The sequence below is a fragment of the Capricornis sumatraensis genome, chromosome 1, assembly GCF_032405125.1.
Source record: "Capricornis sumatraensis isolate serow.1 chromosome 1, serow.2, whole genome shotgun sequence".
Classification (NCBI taxonomy): domain Eukaryota; kingdom Metazoa; phylum Chordata; class Mammalia; order Artiodactyla; family Bovidae; genus Capricornis; species Capricornis sumatraensis.
Genome location: NC_091069.1, coordinates 143,755,557 through 143,766,258, shown reverse-complemented (window position 1 = coordinate 143,766,258; position 10,702 = coordinate 143,755,557).

The window sequence follows — 10,702 nt, the reverse complement described above, 5'->3', positions numbered from 1 at the left end:
ATCAGCAGAGACCATTGATGAATTCCAAATAGAAACATGTGAAATTTATCCTCCTCTGTTCTCTTCTCTCAACCAACATTATCCATTCACTCAGGAGCACTTATGTTCCTGGAACAAGAACAACAAAAAGAAATAGCTCTTGAAATGCAACAGGGCAGGATATTTCCACCCAGGGAAAAAGCAATCTTTCAGATAACTGTATTTCTTTTATAATGTATATTCTGAAAAACTTATTATAATATCTGGTCTAATACTATCAGGGAATATTTTGATGTAAAAAAAAAAAAGATTCCATTTAAGCTTAAATAAAACAATTTTCAAGTAACTCCCAATGTCCAAATATTGGTCTGGGGACAGCATTATCTACATTTGAAACAAAATTTATAGTAATATTATTTCTCATGATGATTATAAAAAATATGGTTCAAATAAAATACAGAATTTAGAGCTGTTTACTACTTATTGTGTCTAAGAATATATACAACGCATAGTTTACTTACTTTAGTTTTAGTATTTTTAACAAAAGTATTAATACAAAACAGGACACAAGTTCATGAAAACTACCAACAATGAATGTTTGGGTAAGATAATGTAACTACCAAAATTGCTATTTCTTAGACACTGTGTCAGTATATAAATATGAAATTAATTATTAGTATTCAATGTTCTGTCTGAAGTATCGGTTTAAAAACAGAAACTCAATAGTTATGATGATAATCTTGCACAGAAACAATGATAATATTTCAAAGAATTATAAAACTTATGCCTCTAAATAGGTGAAGAATTTATGTAGAAAAGTTCTGATAGTAATATTTATAACAAGAGGGAAATTAAAAAAAAAATTCCAAATAGAACAATGGTTAAATAAATGCCATAGGATAGAATATTATACAGCAATGAAAAAACTAGCTTTTCCAAGAGCATTTAACTATCTGTAAAAAGAAATACTAATAATAGAGATTATAGATAGAAATCAGACTGTAAAACTGTATACATTATTAGTTATTGTCTGTCTAAAATAAGTACATTAAACAAATAAAGCTCTAACATTATTAGTTACAACATTTAAAAATTAACCTATACATAGTAAAATAGGTTAGAATTGATGTTTACCCATAAAAATTACCAAAAAATTATACTGGTAATTGTAAAATCAAGGATAACTTGTTGAATGTTCTCCTTTTTCTTTTAATGTGCATGTATTAATACAACTTTATAGATTAAAAAAAAGTTACATTTGCTTTCTAATGACAAATCAGTTAAAAGAAAAAACACGTAGTAAAGCAGCTGAATTGTTAGAGAGGTATACGTATTCCATGGCTCATCCCATTAAATCTTAAAACACAGCTATCAATCTGAATAGATTATGAAAGCTTCTGCCAGGAATCAAGTGGAAAATCCACTTTCAAGATAGAAAGATACCAGATTCCTGCAATTCCACTACGCAATTCTAAGAAAACCTAAGACCAGCTAATTTTATCTACTATATTGATGGTATACACACACACACACATATACATATATATTTATATATTTCCATACACATCTATATTTACCCATATACATACATTGGAGAAGAAAATTTCAACTCACTCCAGTATTCTTGCCTGGGGAATCCCATTGACAGAGGAGTCTGGCAGGTACAGTCCATGAGGTTGCAAAGAGTCAGACATGACTAAGGGACTGAACACATATACATATATATACACAATATATACATATGATTCAAAAATCAAGATATATATATATATATCAATACATAGATTAGTTTCAGTGAATAAAATATACTGACATTCCATGTTAACCTATCTCTACCCAAAATAGACTGTATCTGAAGAACATAGTAGAATAAAATTTCATTTTAAATGATGCACATTGTACTTTTCTGGAAAGCTGATCATACTGAAAGCAATGTGCAACTCAAGTATGATAAAGAGGGAAGAATTCTACCTTGGAATGACTACCAGGAAATTTACAAGTCTTCCCTTTTTCACTCTAAACAGCATGTTCGAAGTTTTCCTTCTCTGGTTTACCTCAAGCTTCTGCCCTACCTTTCCTTCTAGCTTGTTTTGGAACTCTTGAATGTTTTTCATAGTTTAAAAATCAATGTTTCTAATTTTTTCTTCAAATTTCACTTTCCTTCCTGTCCATCTCTTTTATTTAAATTACAAGTGGAGAAATTCTCCTATTCCTTTATAAAATTTCTGTCTTTTTTATGCTTCAGTTCAACCATTAGCTAATAAATATCTAAATAGTTCCATATATAAAATTCCTATAAACAACTCCAATTCATATGATGCAAGTCAAACCCATTTCTTCATCACAATCCTGCTTTTTATGTGACCCTCATTTACTTCAATTTACCTCTTCTTGTGTATTAAGAATTTTAGTGCCATGTCCAATTTATTCCTCTCTTCTAAAAGATTATGCCCATTCTTTGGATTTTATAGCTATCACATGTCTGTGCGAGCATACTGTCACTCCAGTCGTGTCTAACTCTTTGTGACCCTATGGATAGCATGCCGTGTTCCTCTGTTCATAGGATTCTCCAATCGAGAATATTTGAGTGGTTTGTCATGCTCTCCTTCAGGGGATCTTCCCGACCCAAGTATCAAAACTGTGTCTCTTATATCTCCTGAATTGGCAGATGGGTTCCTTACCACTAGCACCACCTGGGAAGCCCACAGTTAGTATATCCTGCCTTTTAAGTCTTTCTTTGATATTTCTTCCTTCCATTTCTCATGTGCCTTCTTATTCATCTGAGAGGAAACTCATCTCTGTATTCCTGCATTCTTACATCCAGAAACTTCTGAATTCTCTCCAGAAAACACACACACACACACACACACACACACAATCACACATTCATTCCTCTAGAATATAAATCTGATCATTTATGTTCAGTTCATTCTTGAGTTCCCAAAGGAGAAAGCCTGACTTCTGTAACACTTTATTCATAATCTTCAACAAGGCTCAGATCCATTATGCAAAGCTACCGGGCATGGGCTGAACTTTGGTCATGAGGCACTTTGCACTACACTGCCTTTATTCTTCTTATCTCCTTGTATGGGTGAATATTCCCCATTTTCTCCATCTTACTCTGATGGATGGTTATCTACTGTAATTTACTTGAGATGTTATTTGTGTAATCCAAGGTTATTTTATTTATAGAATCATCCTGAAAATTTACAATGTACCACCAATATTAAATTTTGACATATCAGCCTCCCTCATTTCAATATAAGCTTTTTGAACATCAGAACTCTGGTTTTCCTTTAGATGACCCTAATGCCTTTAACATGAGAATTCTTCAAATTGTTTTTTCTTAATTGAACTGAATAGAGGGTACACTTCCTTAACAATCAAGTTATATAGGACTTTTTAAAATAATGGTCGTGTCAAAAATAAGAATATTGAACATATGCTGACCACTGTGATAAGCATTGAAAGTTCACTAATTTTCTTGCTTTCATCTTCTAAGCACATGGTAGAACTTACCCAATTCCTTGATCATAAACCTGTGCTATGTTTTACATATTGGCAATGAAGGCAAAGAAACACAGAAAGGTGATACAATTTACTCAAATTCATAAGCTATTAAGTTGGAAATTAAAAATTTCTCAGTATTACAGTCAAGGTTCTAACTACCTTGTACCATCTCATCATTAGAATTTATTAATTCACTCTATAATTAGTAAGTACATTTTGAGTGCCATAGAGCATAGTCTTTGATCTTTAATGAGCCTGGAGCTAGACTCTCTGGATTTTAATTTCAGCTTGCCTCTTGTGAATTATGTGTCATAAGGCAAATGATGTTCTCTCTAGGTCTTTGCTTTCTCATCAGTAATATGAGGACACAAATAGTACCTACTGCATTGGCAGATATCATCATAACTTTGTCTTCACAACTTTTTGTTGTGAAGATAAAAAGCATTTAATATTGGGTTGGCCAAAAGTTCAGTTGGGTTTGGCCATACAACCTGAATGAACTTTTTGGCTAGCCCACTATGATACCCTGATGACAATAAGCACTCAGTGAATGAAGATATTATTTAAGATATGTAAAGTGAGTCACCGTTCCAGTCCCAGTGTCTCAAGGAGAAACTGACAAGTAAATCAATGACTGCAAGCTAATGTAGCACTATGTAAGAAATGTATAAGGTCTTGTAGGACGACCAAGAAGAGATAATCTCTACTCATCCACATCCAGGGCTGAACTAATCACTTTGATGCTGATGAGTAGCCCCAGGGCAGAAGATAAATGGACAAGGAGGCAAGACAAAATGCCACCCAGCATCTGTTGTAGTGTGGGCTAAACTGGGTTGGCAAGGAAGTGCCATGAGATTGTGAATCAGCTCAATACATGACATTTCTCACAAAAATGTAGAGGGTGAAGTAGAAAATGATCCCCAGCAAATTAGGGAAACAACAATTAGACTAAGTCAGGGACAAGCATAAAGGGACAAACCTAAAACTTCTAGATGCTGTTAGGATGTCTGCCTTGCTCCTGTAGCCCAGGTTTTTTACCCTCTCCCCCCCTTTTTTTTTTTGCTTTAGAAACAAGAAGAGATTTCAGAATTTGTCTAGAAAAAGTTCAATATTTTATACACTCATGAGTAACTCAATCCTTTTGAGAATAAGACATAGGCAATATACTGGTTACCTGCTATAATGGCTGATCTTTACTGGTTTATATTAAACATAGTAAAACTATAAAGTTTAAATACTTATAAAACAGTTTTTTAAGGTACCCAGGTAGCACAGTGGTAAAAAAATCTGCCTGCCAATGCAGGAGACATGGGTTTTAGCCCTGGATCAGGAAGATCCCCTGGAGAAGGAAAAGGAACCCATTCCAGTACTCTTACCTGGAGAATCCCATAGACAGAGGAATCTGGTGGGCTACAGTCCATGGACCTGAAAAGAGTCAGACACAACTGAGTGACTCAGCACACATACACATTGTTAGTGTAGCAATGGGAAGATCTGTGATTCAAGCAGGTGAGAACTAAAGAAGCAGCCTTCTGAGCAGTGCTGGTCTGGTCCAAAGGCAGCCTGGGCTTTCCCCAGCAGTAAGCAGAGAAAGGTGAGAATTAAGGTTACAGACAATAAGACATATAGCTGTTTTGAAACACTATCATTTGCTCCACGATGGTAAATATAAGATAATTAAATGTAAAGAATTCCTCAATGAACAAATATTTATCAAAAAACTATTCTGTTCACTCTTCCAGTTCTGCAAAATGTTGATCAAGAGATTAGATATCAATTCTAATGGAGCTCAAATTTGAGTGGGAGAAAAAAGACATAGCAAGTAAATAAATAGACTCAATAATGTTTCATAGAAGTGCCATGAAGACAGAACATGTGGTGTAAGAGGGTGACTAGCAGTCTATTGTGATTACCTTAGAAGTTAATCTTCAGCTGAGACCTGAAGAGCTAGAAGCATGTAAACATGTGGAGACCTGGGGAGAGAGTTTTCTAGGTATAGGCACAGTTACGGTAATACCTTAGGAAGAAAACAAAGTCAGACTATGGAAGCACTGAAAAAGAATCAGCACAACTGAAATATAGTGGACTTTTGGAAAAGTGTTAAGATCAGAATGGTACAACAGGTTGTGACCTCACTTATTATTCTTAGGATCATAGGCCTAGAATAAGGGATTGTAGCTTATTCTGGGAGAATGTGAAGTCAAATAAAGATTTTAATAAAGGATTTACATTCTCTGATTATAGTTTTTTTTTTTTTAACAGCTTTACTGAGACATAATTTACATATCATATGGGCTTCCCAAGTGGATCAATGATAAAAAATCCACCTGCCAGTGCAGGAGAGGAAAGAAATGCCGGTTTGATCCCTGAGTCAGGAAGATCCTCTGGAGAAGGGAATGGCAATCTGCTCCAGTATTCTTGCCTGGGAAATCCCATGGATAGAGGAGCCTAGCAGGCTACAGTCCATGGGTTTGTCAAGAGTCAAACATGACTGAACAACTGAACACACACACACACGCATACATATATAGATAGATAGTCTCTGTTTAACATTTATGCTTAAGTGGATTTTATTTATTTATTATTTCTGCCACACAGTATGGCATGTGGGATATTAGTTTCTTGACTAGGGATCAAACCTGTGTCTCTTGCATTGGAATGGTGGATTCTTAATCACTGGACCACATGGGAAGTCCCCTTCCATGGTGAAATCATCACTTTAATATAATTTTAGAACATTTTCATCCCCCCAAAAGGAAAGCATAAAATCATTAGCACTTTCTTCCCCATTCTTGCTCACCACCCATTCATCCTCCCTCCGCCAATAACACACCACTATATTTACTCTGGATTTTGGCAGTATCTCCTAACTGCAATTTACCATGTTGGGGCAGTAAGATTTATTAGTTGTGGAAATGAAGAGAAGTAAAGAGACCAAGAATATTTCAGAGATAGGACTTATCAATATATATAAAATGAACAGGGTCAGGAGAAGGGAGGTAAAAGCAAAAGAAGAATGAACAAATAACTCCTAACTTAATGCTGAACAACTGCGATAAGGCATAGCTTTCAGTGTACCAGGGAAATATGAGGGATCAGTATTAGTTAGATAAGCTCTGTTGGTGCGTTTCAGTGTGTGTGCATGTTCCTAATCAAAGTTTGTTGTATTTTTAATTGGAGGATAACCACTCCACAACATTTCACTGGCCGCCACCACGCAACAATGCTAATCACCCTCAAGCAGACACACATCCCCTCCATCTCAAACCTCCTCGCCTACCCTCCAACCCCTCCAGGTTGTCAAAGAGCACTTCCTTGAGCTCCCTGTGTTACACAGCAACTTCCCACTAGCTAGCTATTTTACATGTGGTAATACATGTTTTAATGCTACTCTCTCAATTCTTCCAAACTTCTTCCCCTGCCATGTCCAAAGTATATTCTTTATGTCTGTGTCTCTATTCCTGCCCTGCAAATAAGTTCATCAGTATCACTTTTCTAGATTTCATACATATGCATTAACAGGCAATATGTATTTTTCTCTTCCTGGCTTCTTCACTCTGTACAACCTTATCAAATTTTGACACTTTTCATAATTAGTATACTGTGCCTTCTACATATCCAAGGGAAGTCTCACATAAGCATTTGAACACATGAGTTCAGGAGGAAAATAATGACAGGAGATATAGGTGTGGCAGCCGTGCCAGGCTTGCTCTGTTTTTTCTCAGATTCACTCCTCATCTTTCCCCTGATCTGCTCTGCATCACAAGCAGACTAATCACTGCTGACTATGTCTCACCTTGGGCTTTGGCTCATGGCATACACTGGTGAGAGACTGAAAAATGAAAGTGTGGACAATCAGGCGTATTTCCCTGTATTTAGCCTTGAATAATATCGCTAGTGGTGGCTGAACACCCTTTGTGGCTCCAACTCCCACCCCACAGGCTGACTCTGATCCTAGCCAGTCAGTCCCTGCATCTGATAGCTGGTAACTCTATCCCATGTCTGTGATCCTCTAACCTAAGAGTGTAGCTGTTGGCAACATGTTAGTTACCAACATAGCTCTCCCCTTTTCTTCTTTGCTCTCCCCTTTTCTTCTTTGCTCTCCCCTTTTCTTCTTTGCTCTCCCCTTTTCTTCTTTGCTCCTTTATCACCTGTATACCAATTGACTCTATTAAAGCCCCCCCTTTTTAATCCTTAGAGTACTTTCTGTTTACCGGATTACATACTCACTGATAGTAGTTATCAGCATATAGCTATCAGTTTATAAGTAGGGAAAGCCAGGGAAAAAATAAGATTAACAACTGTGTTGTTCACAGGAAAATAGCTCAAATAGGACAAGAGTTTTGTGTGTTGTGTTCAGTGATGTATTTCCAAGATGTAGAACTCTATTTAGAATATATGAATACCCAATGTTTACTGGGTAAAGTAATCCATTAGTTAGCTAATTAAGGGAATAATTATTAACATTCGGATTTATTTTAATTATTTTTAAAACTACATAGTCTTCACTTCAAAAATATTTTAAAGATATATTACATGTATTGTTTTCCTTCCTTCTGTTTTATCAATTAGTAGATTTAATAAAGGATATAAGGTTGTTGCCAAAGACATGCAAAAAAAAAGGATAAATAATATGCCTTAGATAGCATTCAAGATATAATTTTGCAAATTCAGGTTTTGAGAGAAAGAAATTTTTAACTTGCTTTGACATATTCAGAAACAAATCTTGAGGAATCAGATAAGAGAGTTTCTTCTACAAAGTAGGGAAGAAACCATTTCATCTATGATGACTTGGCCATGAGGCCTGCTGCCTTACATTATTGATATAGTTGAATATAATGTGAAGAAAGATTGTGGCTCAATCTAGCAGACTAGATTTCTCCAGCAACTCCAGCAGAAAGACAATGAAAATACAGAGGATTCTGAATTGAAGAATGCTTGCTGCCATGTTGCTAAACACACTCTTCCTACCCAAACATATCTACAACCATCTTAAGGTTAGGGAAAAGGAAACAGGATAACATCTGAAAGAGCATTTACCTGAAGAAATAAAGTTAATGAAATCAACTCTGCAGAAAAGAGGCTTTGAAGAGGTTTGTTACTGGACTTTTCAGTTGGGCTCCAACAAGAGTCTCCCCACCTGATATCCTTGGAGCCAATAGAAGACCAAGTTTCAGTTCAGAAGCAAAGGAAGGCTTTATTTGTATATCAGAGAGTGGAACTGTGGGAGCTATGCTCTAGAGCTATGCTCAGGAGTGGGGTCTGCAATGTCTGGGATCTAACGCCTAATGATCTGAGGTGGAGCTGGTGTAATAATAATAGAAATAAAGTACACAATAAATGTAATGTACTTGAATCATCAAACCATTCCCCACCACTCTGTGTGGAAAAATTGTCTTCCAAGGAACCAATCCCTGATGCCAAAAAGGTTGGGGCCCACTGCTCTAGAGCACATGCTGCACACACCCTCCTGACAGGCCATGGGCAGGGCTTCTTTGCAGCAAAAGAGTCTTAAGTCTTAAGTGTTAAGCTGGAGGGGGCAGAGTTTTCTCATAGCAGGCACAGCTGTGCTGCTCAAACTCTAGATCTCATTGCTGGTGCTGTGTCTCTGTACACGTGCGTCTCTGTACACCTGCCTGCCGCCTTCATCTTGACTTGAGCGTCCAGTGAGATGCTTCTGTACACAGTCCCAGAGCTGAAATGACCAGGAAGCCCATTCTTACCAATAACTAGTCTGAAGGGCCAAGTGCGAGGCTTCTGCACAGGGTTCCCTATGAGCAAGTGTGCTTTAGTCCACTAAAGCACAAAGGGTTATTTTATTACCCAAAGTTAATTTTTATTTCCTGGGAATTGTTAATACATTGGCTTTACTGGTGACAGGTTCAGAGTTTTAACAAAAAAGAGACCTTTAAACTAGAAAATACTAGAACTCTTCCCCCCCCCCCCATTGCAAAGCTCTCTTGTTTTGTGGACTTTGGCCTTATGAAAAAAATGAAAGCAAATTAAAAAAAACTGGTTTTCTTTTTGTACCCACATTATTAGTAAATTTTCTACCCAACTGCATTTTGGATATATAGTATTTAACATTGTATTAATTTTACTTTGTGGTTCCTGTCCACTCTTCACTGTTACATCACACTTAAAATCCACTGTGACAAAATGGAAGACTATTCTCTTATAAAAATTACTTTAAAGGAAAGTACATAAACAGTTTTCTGTCATCAGCATCTTCCTCAAAATGTTTAGGAAAAGAAAATGACTAAACTCTTTGAAAGAATATTGGCAAGGCAACCTTGATTGTTTGAAGTGCAAAATGAGTAAAATATGATACAATTTTAATTTCATCTTTAAAGATGAGTCTTTTGAGAGTAGCACTTAGTATAAACTTTTCTCAAGCTTTGCTTTTTATCCCTAGTAAAAGTAATTGTTATTATTAATATCACAGTCATGGCAGAAAAATAAAATATTATATACCTCATCATAAAAATCTAGCTATGCATTTCAACTGAAAGTTCCATTTAGCTAATAGGATACTGTAAGATAAAATCTAATCCTGTTAAGATTTGGAGACATTTTTGACATGAAAGACAGTGTAATATTCAAGTTAAAATATAGTCTATTGTGAGACATTATTGGAACCCAGAAATGCAGTGACTAGCTATTTAGGAGGTGAAAGGAGTGTTTATTTCAGGAGTAAACTGTCAAACTTGTACTTGACTTGTATTTGGAAGCTTCTTTGGTGATTATAAAGTTGTCCTTCATCCATACCCAGAGAAAAAAAAATAAAATCTTTACTTTTCTTCCTTGATAAAAACTCACTTATGTCCTATGTTACAGTGCAATTAAGTTGCTGTTGCAAGAAAAATCTAATCGAATCAAGACTTCATGAGAATCTTTTGCTCAAATTATAGTTTATGTATGCTGCTGCTGCTGCTAAGTCGCTTCAGTTGCGTCTGACACTGTGCGACCCCATAGACAGCAGCCCACCAGGCTCCACTGTCCCTGGGATTCTCCAAGCAAGAACACTGGAGAGGGTTGCCATTTCCTTCTCCAGTGCATGAAAGTTAAAAGTGAAAGTGAAGTCCCTCAGTCATGTCTGACTCTTAGCAACCCCATGGACTGCAGTGCACCAGGCTTCTCCGTCCATGGGATTTTCCAGTCAAGAGTACTGGAGGGGGGTGCCATTGCCTTCTCCGAGTTTATGTATAGGTCC